The 9,200-nt window shown below is 40.6% G+C and overlaps 1 pseudogene; it reads right to left on the bottom strand.

Moving 5' to 3' along the window:
- Positions 1–1,561, bottom strand: part of LOC111327365 (uncharacterized) — a 1,685-nt pseudogene extending 124 nt beyond the window's left edge.
- Between the last annotated feature and the right edge of the window lie 7,639 nt (positions 1,562–9,200).

The following is a 9,200-nucleotide window of genomic DNA, read 5'->3' as shown; positions in this document are numbered from 1 at the left end:
ATTTTTTGGACTGATTACAAAGTTTTCACAATGCAGTACAAAGGCGTTCATTGGCCGGTTATAAACACGCCACAATCACTTCAGCGACAGTTGAACGGAACGCTTCATCTAATTTCTAAAATTGTCGATGAAAAAGTCGTTTCTTCGAAAGTGAGTGAATTTTTTTTAAACAAAGTCAAACTCCTGGATGAAAATGTAACCAAACAAAGTCAAAGTACGCAAGTTTTGGTAAACAAGCTTGGTTGGCAAAAGTCAAAGACCAGAAGTAGCGGGATTTGCACTTTTGAAAACGATGTTCACATTGCCTTGTACAGTGCAATTATTGTCGAAGACGGACTTCAGGAAATTTGCATTCTTGTCGTGAGCCCCCACCACACTGTTATTTTGACGGACAGTGGTGCTGGTTAAAGAGGACTCGGTTGTGTCGTCGACAAGGCTGTTTGACAGGACCTCACTGCAACTGCGAAGCTGGGATGTGGATGGGTGCGTGTTTTCATGAGCGAGGCTTTGCTCATTTCTGTGACGGGAGATCGCCATGATGTGACTGTTTGGAATTCCTGCATTAGACCACAAGGTCATGGCTGTCACCCAGACGCTGTGGTTGGTGTAGAGTTTCGACAAGGATGCTGCTTCGCTAATGTTTTTCATCATGGAGTCGAGTGAGTTAACTCCGACTGGACGCACTTCTTACCAGATGCTGTCGTTAAAACTCCAGTTCTTTCTTGGATATTGGAAAAACGACTCGCTCTTTGGGTTTAATTTGGACATGTACAATTTCAAGGCCTTGTAGCCGTCGTTCACGTCGTCTGTTTCGTACATTCGGGCCAACTTTTCGGTGCTTGACACGTCGAAAATTCCACCAGGATGATTTTTGGTGGCTTCATCATGCGCCATCCTCACGAAGTTGTGGCCAGTTGGGTCCACTTCAAACTTGACGCTGGTTGTTTTCAGGGTCCTCTGACCCTCTCGACCTCTTCTGCAAAAGAAGAGGACGATATGGAACCACACGTTACGGAGCAGAGAAAGTGGACTGCTCAAGGTGAGAAGTTGCGAGGATTTTAGCCGCAGCAAATCTTCGATTTCAATAGCCGGTTTGTGTTTTACGTTTCTTTTCCCTGGCGCTTCAAGCTGACAACTGTCGCATTCAGCATTTCGTTTGACCTTTTAAAGCTTGGATCAGAAGTGAGCTTTAGGCCTTTGTTCAGAGTCGGTGCATTCAGATATCTTTCAATGCCGTGACGAAAACCAAGGAGTGTAGATTTGCTGTACACATCTTCGAATTTATATCTGGCCTCTGCGTAGAATCTGCGCAGGTTCGTACCTAGTTGGCCAGGCGACATTTGCACTATAGATTTCTGTATTTTTTTCTCACTACACCAAGCTAAATTAAGGGAGGAAATAATGGTAATACCATTTAGTTTATAGACAATGCGTGACTGCTGTTTTTAATTAACCATGTTACATTTTATAAAGGCTGATAGTTTCTAAAGAAACTGTTAGGGGCTGCGTCGGTGGGGGTAACGAAATAGTTTGGATGTATCAACAAAGTTGAAATGGTAAATTGGCCACCGTAACGATTACAAAAGCTGACGTTTCGAGCGTTAGGCCTTCGTCGGAGCGAAGACGAAGGGCTAACACTCGAAACGTCGGCTTTTGTAATCGTTACGGTGGCCAATTTACCATTTCAAATTTGTTGATATATCCAAATTATCATGTTACAGTGTAGCTGTAATGTTTTTTGAAGTGAAAGTTGCCCGAAAATGTTAGCGTCTCCGGTTGTTTTGTTGATTTTGTAATTAAATGGTTTTCGGTAGGTTTAACAAATGTAACAAAAGAAAAACGTCGTTAACAGAGACGTTTACCTTTAAAGTTGCCACAGACCAATTTGTAGTCTTCTTAGTTCTTGCTGAATGTCTCTCAGCTAAAATTTTCTCCAGCTCCTGTTCCGCTAAACTCGGGAAACGGGCCTGTTGTGCTTCGTTTTCGTTGTGCTTGTTGGCTTGACTACTTACGGGAAAGTCGAAAGCCGAAGAAAAGTTTGGTTGGTCTCCCATTTACAGATATCGCTTTCCGAAACTTTAACTTAAGGAACTCACACGACGGAAATTTCGTAGCTATTTTGAAACTGCACACGTCGTTAAATTGAGCACAATGGCGCAATAGGAATTCGATAGGACTATCGCGCGCGCTATGTTATAATATTCATTAAAATTCATTTAACCTGAGAATAGCTCTTACAATTTACTGTGCTCATAAAATAAAACTTAAATGACAACATGGCAAATAACTAAATATATCAACCTTCGCGACTTAACAATCGGGGCTTATTTCCGATCCTTTTTTTCCCATGTACCCCGCTGTTCTCCCATTCCCCTGCACCCAAACTTCCTCTGGTCCTCTGTACTCACTTTTCCTCTGGTCTTCTGTTCCCACTGTTCCTCTGTTCCCACCATTCCTCTGTGCCCACTGTTCCTCTGGTCCTCTGTGCTCACTGGTCCTCTGTACCCACTGTTCCTCTAATCCTCTGTGCCTCATTCGTCTGTACCCACTAGTCCTCTGTACCCACTGGTCCTCTGTACCCACTAGTCCTCTGTACCCACTGGTCCTCTGTACCCACTAGTCCTCTGTACCCACTGGTCCTCTGTACCCACTAGTCCTCTGTACCCACTAGTCCTCTGTACCCACTGGTCCTCTGTACCCACTGGTCCTCTGTACCCACTAGTCCTCTGTACCCACTGGTCCTCTGTACCCACTGGTCCTCTGTACCCACTGGTCCTCTGTACCCACTGGTCCTCTGTACCCACTGGTCCTCTGTACCCACTGGTCCTCTGTACCCACTGGTCCTCTGTACCCACTGGTCCTCTGTACCCACTGGTCCTCTGTACCCACTGGTCCTCTGTACCTTCTGGTCCTCTGTACCCACTGGTCCTCTGTACCCACTGGTCCTCTGTACTTACTGGTCTTCTGTGCCACTGGTCCTCTGTGCCCACTGTTACTCTGGTCTCGCTGTTCCTCTGGTCCTGAGTACCCACTGGTCTTCTGTACCCATTGTTCCTCTGGTCCTTTGTAGCCACTGTTCCACTGGTCTATTGTACCCACTGTTCCATTGGTCTGCTGTACCCACTGTTTCTCTGGTCCTTTATACCCACTGTTCCTCTGGTCCTCTGTGCCCACTGGTCCTCTGTACCCACCGTTCCTCTAGTCCTCCGTGCCCCATTTCTCTGTACCCACTGGTCCTCTGTACCCACTGGTCCCCTGTACCCACTGGTCCGCTGTACTTACTGGTCCTCTGTACCCACTGGTCCTCTGTACCCACTGTTCCTCTGGTCTCACTCTTCTTCTGGTCCTGCTGTGTACCTACTGGTCTTCTGTACCCACTCTTCCTCTGGTTCTTTCTACCCACTGTTCCACTGGTCCTCTGTGCCTACTGTTCCTCTGGTCCCACTGTTCCACTGGTCCTCTATGCCCACTCTTCTACTAGTCCTCTGTGCCCACTGTTCCTCTGGTCCTCTGTATCCACTGTTCCTCTGTGCCAACTGTTCCTCTGGTCCTCTGTTCCCACTGTTCCACTGGTCCTCTGTGCTCACTGTTCATCTGGTCCTCTTTACCCACTGTTCCACTGGTACTCTGTACCCACTGTTCCACTGGTCCTCTGTACCCACTGTTCCACTGGTCCTTTGTACTCATTTTTCCACTGGTCCTCTGCCCCCATTGTGCCACTGGTCCGCTGTGCCCAATGTTCACTGATCCTCTCTACCTTCTCACATTACTCCTCTGCTACATCTATCTGTTAATTATGAGTTATTTCAGAACTCGGTATATGAGAGACTACCCGGTATATGAGAGACTACCCCAATTTTGCTGGTGTTCATCAATATACATAAAAATATCCAAACGTTTGTTTATTTTGGTCAGCTACAGGGTTTATCAATCAGCACAACTTATTTCATACAAATCTGATTGGTTTCTAGTGTGATCTATAGTTGCTGAGCCTAGTTTACATTTGTACCTGAGTTTTGCAGTAGCGCTAAATGTAGAAGGCACCTAGCTGTTTTCAACCAATCAAGAGTGTAATTTGTCCTGTATATCAGTATTGTGATGAATTAACCAAAACGAAACAAGAAACTTAAAAGGAGTTGTAATCTACCAAATAAAGTCCAAATACACCTGTATTATTACTAAGTTTAAATATCAGTGCTTGTCTGAACCATTATGGAGAGAATTTAGAGGACTGCCAAGCTTTCAGGAAGTCATGTAATGTTAAGGTCTGAATAATTCTGGGCATTACTTGGAAAACATATTACTAATCACATTTCAGCTGTAACATTATACAACCAGGCCCATATTCGTTTTTTGTTGAATCGGTTTAGCTATGTAAACATGAAAGAACAATTTTCTTCAAAGGGGCCGTCATATTAAATTTCCAGACAACAGCAGGGTTTGATTGAATGGCAACAAAAAGTCCTATTTTCACTCATCGGCTAAAAATTGTATTTAATTAAGCATGTACTAAAAAGACTGGTTAAGTAATTTTCTCACTGAGCATGTGGTATGAACAGAGATTCACGATAAAAAACCTTCCGGTAAATGACTTACGTAAAACGTGACCGCACTGCTTAGTCACTTGAATTCTAGCGGTACATATATTGCGTAAACCAAACACTACTTCATTCCACATTTTGTATCACTGTCCAACAACTTGTTTCAGTGTTGGTTATAAAGGACTCCTCGCTGTAAGCCGCACTTAGAAGGCAAGCGGGAAAGAGTTCTGTATAACCCCATTCATTAATTGTGCATTCCATTTCATAAAGACTAAATATAAAGGTTTCTTTGCAACACTCTATGCATAATTAACGTATGGGGTTATATGGAACTCTTGCCGACGAGCCGATTGTAGGAAAGCTGTGTGAAATCTAAGCAACAAAGATGAACAAACAACTTGATAAAAAAACGATCTTCGACCACATGTTTCACCCATAAATACGAAATGGCCGCTTTCTAAAGCTTTGAAACTTGCGTTATCTAGCCGAGCGTAGACTGGAACCTATCCTCGATGATAGTAAACCATGAGACAAGCGCTCTGTTTACTGACAAATCCAACCAGTTAGGAGTAAATATCTTGGGTCATGACATAGTGTGGTTTACACTTCGTGTAAGCCACGCATTAAACGTGTCGAGTTACTGATGTCATCTAACGTATTGACAATGGTACATTGACCTCATATCTTTAAATAAGTTGTGGAAAGAAAATGATTGAGTGCTTGGTGATATACAATGAACTCTCCGCCTACATACACTTTAGTAAGCGGACAGTTTTACCTACCGACACTTTCTTTTTAATTCTTCTTTTTGCCACCCAGTCAAGCTCTGTATTTACACGTTCCCGTAAGCAGACACCCTCTCTTGCAAGCAGACGCAAACCCGTTTAAATTTGAACTCATTGGATTTTTAATTTATTCTTGTTTACCATGAATAATTAGTGACTCTTGGCAATAAAGTTTGTCGTGAATCTGCAAATCAGCAAAAATTATGACTTTTGACGAAGCAACAGAACAGTAGCGATCGGATTTTTCAAATCTCCATTTCTCTGTAGGAAAGCAACTTGTCCTTCCTTTCGACATTATGAAGAGTTTAACACTCCTGTAAGCGGACATACACCCTATGCATCCACCCTTATGGGAATAATTCTCGCAAGCGGACAGCTCTACTAACGGACACATTTTCCAATTCCCGAGGGTGCCATCTTACGAGAGAGTTGACTGCAATTTTTCCCCTCTCGCACTCTTTCCTCCGCGTTGTATTATTTCTCAGATTCAGAAGTGCTGAAATCTCAATACTTTGCAAGAAGTAAAAATCTGTGTACAACGGTTTAATGTCAAGTAAACGACTACAAATCTCCTCGACCATCGATATATAATTGGACAAGAAATACGAAGACTGACCTGCTCAGGGAAAGTTAATTTCATTTTAGATGCAAGGACTTCAAAGATTATCCTTCGGTGACCTTATAATTCTTAGCTAAAGTAATTTGCATGGGTTTTTCATGGGTGTTCTTACGTTATAAGTCATCTGGTCTCAATAACTGAAGTAATCCATATACTAACTGAAGATGTGTTTATCAAAAGACGGAAAACTTGGAAAAAAAAAGAAAAGGAAAGTAAGCTACTTTGTAACTAAAAATCATTAGTATTGCGTGCTTAGTTTTATCTCAAATTGATGACAGTGCTACATATTTCATACTTTGGAGTGAATAGACGTTATAGTCTCATTAAAATCCGTCATCAAAAAATTGTGGTAACAGTTTTTTTTTCCTTAAATCTTCCTGAATTAATTTTTATTTAACCGTAGTCACGTACTGGACATAAATTATAAATTCCGAAATGGTATAAAAAAAGCATTGAAGTTGGGCAATCGCCAACTTTCAAGGGATTTGACTGCAGAATTGATTTCTCCAGGAACACGAAGGGTGTTACGTTTTCTAAACGTCTTTGAAGATATCAAAGAAACATCACCCATACATAGATACTGTGAGTATCTCAGATATAATGACAAATACTAAGCAGGAGTTTCCCTCAGCAAACTATTCATGATCATGAATTTATCTTGAATCGATACATATATAAATCTATATTTATATGAATGGGAAGTCTGCATTTCGATTTTTCTACGTTACGGTGTTAGATACATAAAAGCAGAGCGCAATATATGTTGAGTTAGGAAACTGAATACAAAGACCACGCTAAAAGCCTTTCATCCCTACAAGCCTGTAATGCGATGAGTATATATATATATGTAAAACTCATTGCAGACAGTGCAATACTAATTATAGCATAGAAGGGGGGGGGGGGGGGGAGCTATAAAGCCACCCCAAATGATTCCACATTTGTGGTACCATTTAAGCCATGCCAGAGTGCTCAAACTAGCAACTAGTGAGCTTCGCATACATGTGTGTTTGAAGTATTATTCAGTATGTTTACTCGTTTGTCTTTTGACCCAAAATACGGTACGACTCGTAAAAGTGCTCACTCTATGTACGTTTCAATGGTGTATGGCATAGCTGGGTACTTTTACGAGTTGCGTCGTATTTTGAGTCAAGAGGCAAACGATTAAAAATACTCAGTATTACTAAACACTAAAAAGTCTTCTACACTTCAAATTTATTTATTGTCCAACTGAATTTATTTTACATGCATCTCTTACAAAGCGGGAAAAGCGAAGCAGAAAGAGAAGCGTAGCACTGCAGCCGACCGGTTAAACAGGCCATTTTTACTGAGATCAAAATGACCAACCGCCCAATATATCGTGGGATATTCACACTTGATTTGCGCGTTATTTTTACTCTACTATGTGCATTTGGGTGATAAACTGGGATACTGTCGATTTTTTAGATAAATGCACTTTGTAGAGAACGAGAATAACCCTTGTTTCACAAAAGGAATTATTGTCTTTTCTTATATCTAGACGCCTTGGGAATCTATTTTTCTTCATTTCCCTTTTAATAATATGCACCGCCATAGTGTGTTGAACGTATCAAGTGTGTTACATGCTATGACTTAAGCTGCGCTGAGGATTGCGCGGGATATTGACCAAGCTTGTGAATTACTTAAGGAACTTTGCAAATATTACTCCTGGGTTCAAATTTGAGACGAACTTTCTGCTTTCCTTTTAGCATCTGTTATCCTTACATGTAAAGTTTTTGAGATAAAAAATATTACATCACAGATCTGATCAAAGTCAAGGTGAAGATAATGCCCCTGCATTGATAATACCAATACAAAAGTACTTTCCTGTTGCATGTGTACATTATTATTCAGTGACAACTAGTCCTGTCTACTTCGTCTTGGACTTCGATGGTACACTTTAGCCGCAATGTTTGAGTTTCTTGGGGTTCAATTTTAAGGGATCGAAGACCGTGCGAAAAAAAATTAACATCTATAATTCTTTTTTTTTTTTACCACATGGCAGCTGTTTGTCTGCTTCTGTCAATAAACTTCCTGCGTAGCCACAAACGGATGTATACCATAGTTATTGATTATGCCCACCTTACAGGTAATATGTATAAAATGTCAGTATGAGCCTGGCATAATTGAAAACGCATTTATTGATATCTGTATGGAATTGCTCTTCACGTCAGTTAGTCTCATATAAACAGCAAGAAGTGAATGGTAAGTAGACTTTTTGAGTACTTCATCTGAAGAAAACAATTATTTTCGTTTCGATATCCGATTCTTTATTTATATAAGGTGAGATAAAGAACAAATGCTTCGTGACTTTTTTTTACAATATTATTTTAAGTTAAATCATTCTTTGCGTCAGTTGGTCTGATGTAAAGAGCAGGAACGGAATTAAGAAACTTTAATCAAATACGTTGTAATGAAGAAAAGAAATATATAGGCATCGATATCTGATGGTCACTTTTAAAGTATCAAGTAAGTCGGGAAGAGGAAGAACGAATTTTCTGTGTTACGTAGCACTAATTTACCTTTTTTTCGTTATCATGGTGTTTATGAATTTTATCAGTTTTATTTAAGGTGTTTATATATTAAGTTTTCTTTTGCCTTGGTGTTAGTACAATGAACATTGCAGCCAATTAAGCTTGGCCTCTATAGCATATTGATGCCCGCTATGTTCTTATTTTTTTTGCCTGGTCACACAAACAATTATATTACAAAAATAGCGCTCTCTACTGCGAGGATCGTGCATTATACGTATCTATAACCGCAGTTCAAAATATGTGAACTTCATATATTTATCTTATCTGATTTATCATAATGGGTTTATTACGAATCAACTTACCAGCCTGCTCCCAGTTGGCTTGTTAGCTCAATTGGTAGAGCGCTGCACTAGTATCGCAGAGGTCAGTGGTTCGAATCCCGTACAGGCCTGATTTTTTTTCAGGTCTGATTTTCGCTATTGCTTAAATAGCGCTCTCTACTGCGAGGATTGTGCATCATACGCATTTCTCTTTGTTCGACAGTGTGGGGATCAGTTTTGATACTAATCCTGTTGATATATTGAATTTCTCGGCTATTTTTTTACAATAATTTGATAGCATTTCTGATTGGACTTTTATTTTCTCAGGTCCGAGTGGATAATCATTATGTAAATCATGTAATTCATCGGTATATTCTAAATCAACTTCTAAAATCAATCCTTTTTGGCTTGTTTCATGATAAGCACCAATATTTGTTTCATTCAAT

The sequence above is a fragment of the Stylophora pistillata genome, chromosome 9, assembly GCF_964205215.1.
Source record: "Stylophora pistillata chromosome 9, jaStyPist1.2, whole genome shotgun sequence".
Lineage (NCBI taxonomy): Eukaryota > Metazoa > Cnidaria > Anthozoa > Scleractinia > Pocilloporidae > Stylophora > Stylophora pistillata.
Note: the sequence above shows the minus strand (reverse complement) of the source record. Positions and strands in the feature narration are given on the sequence as shown.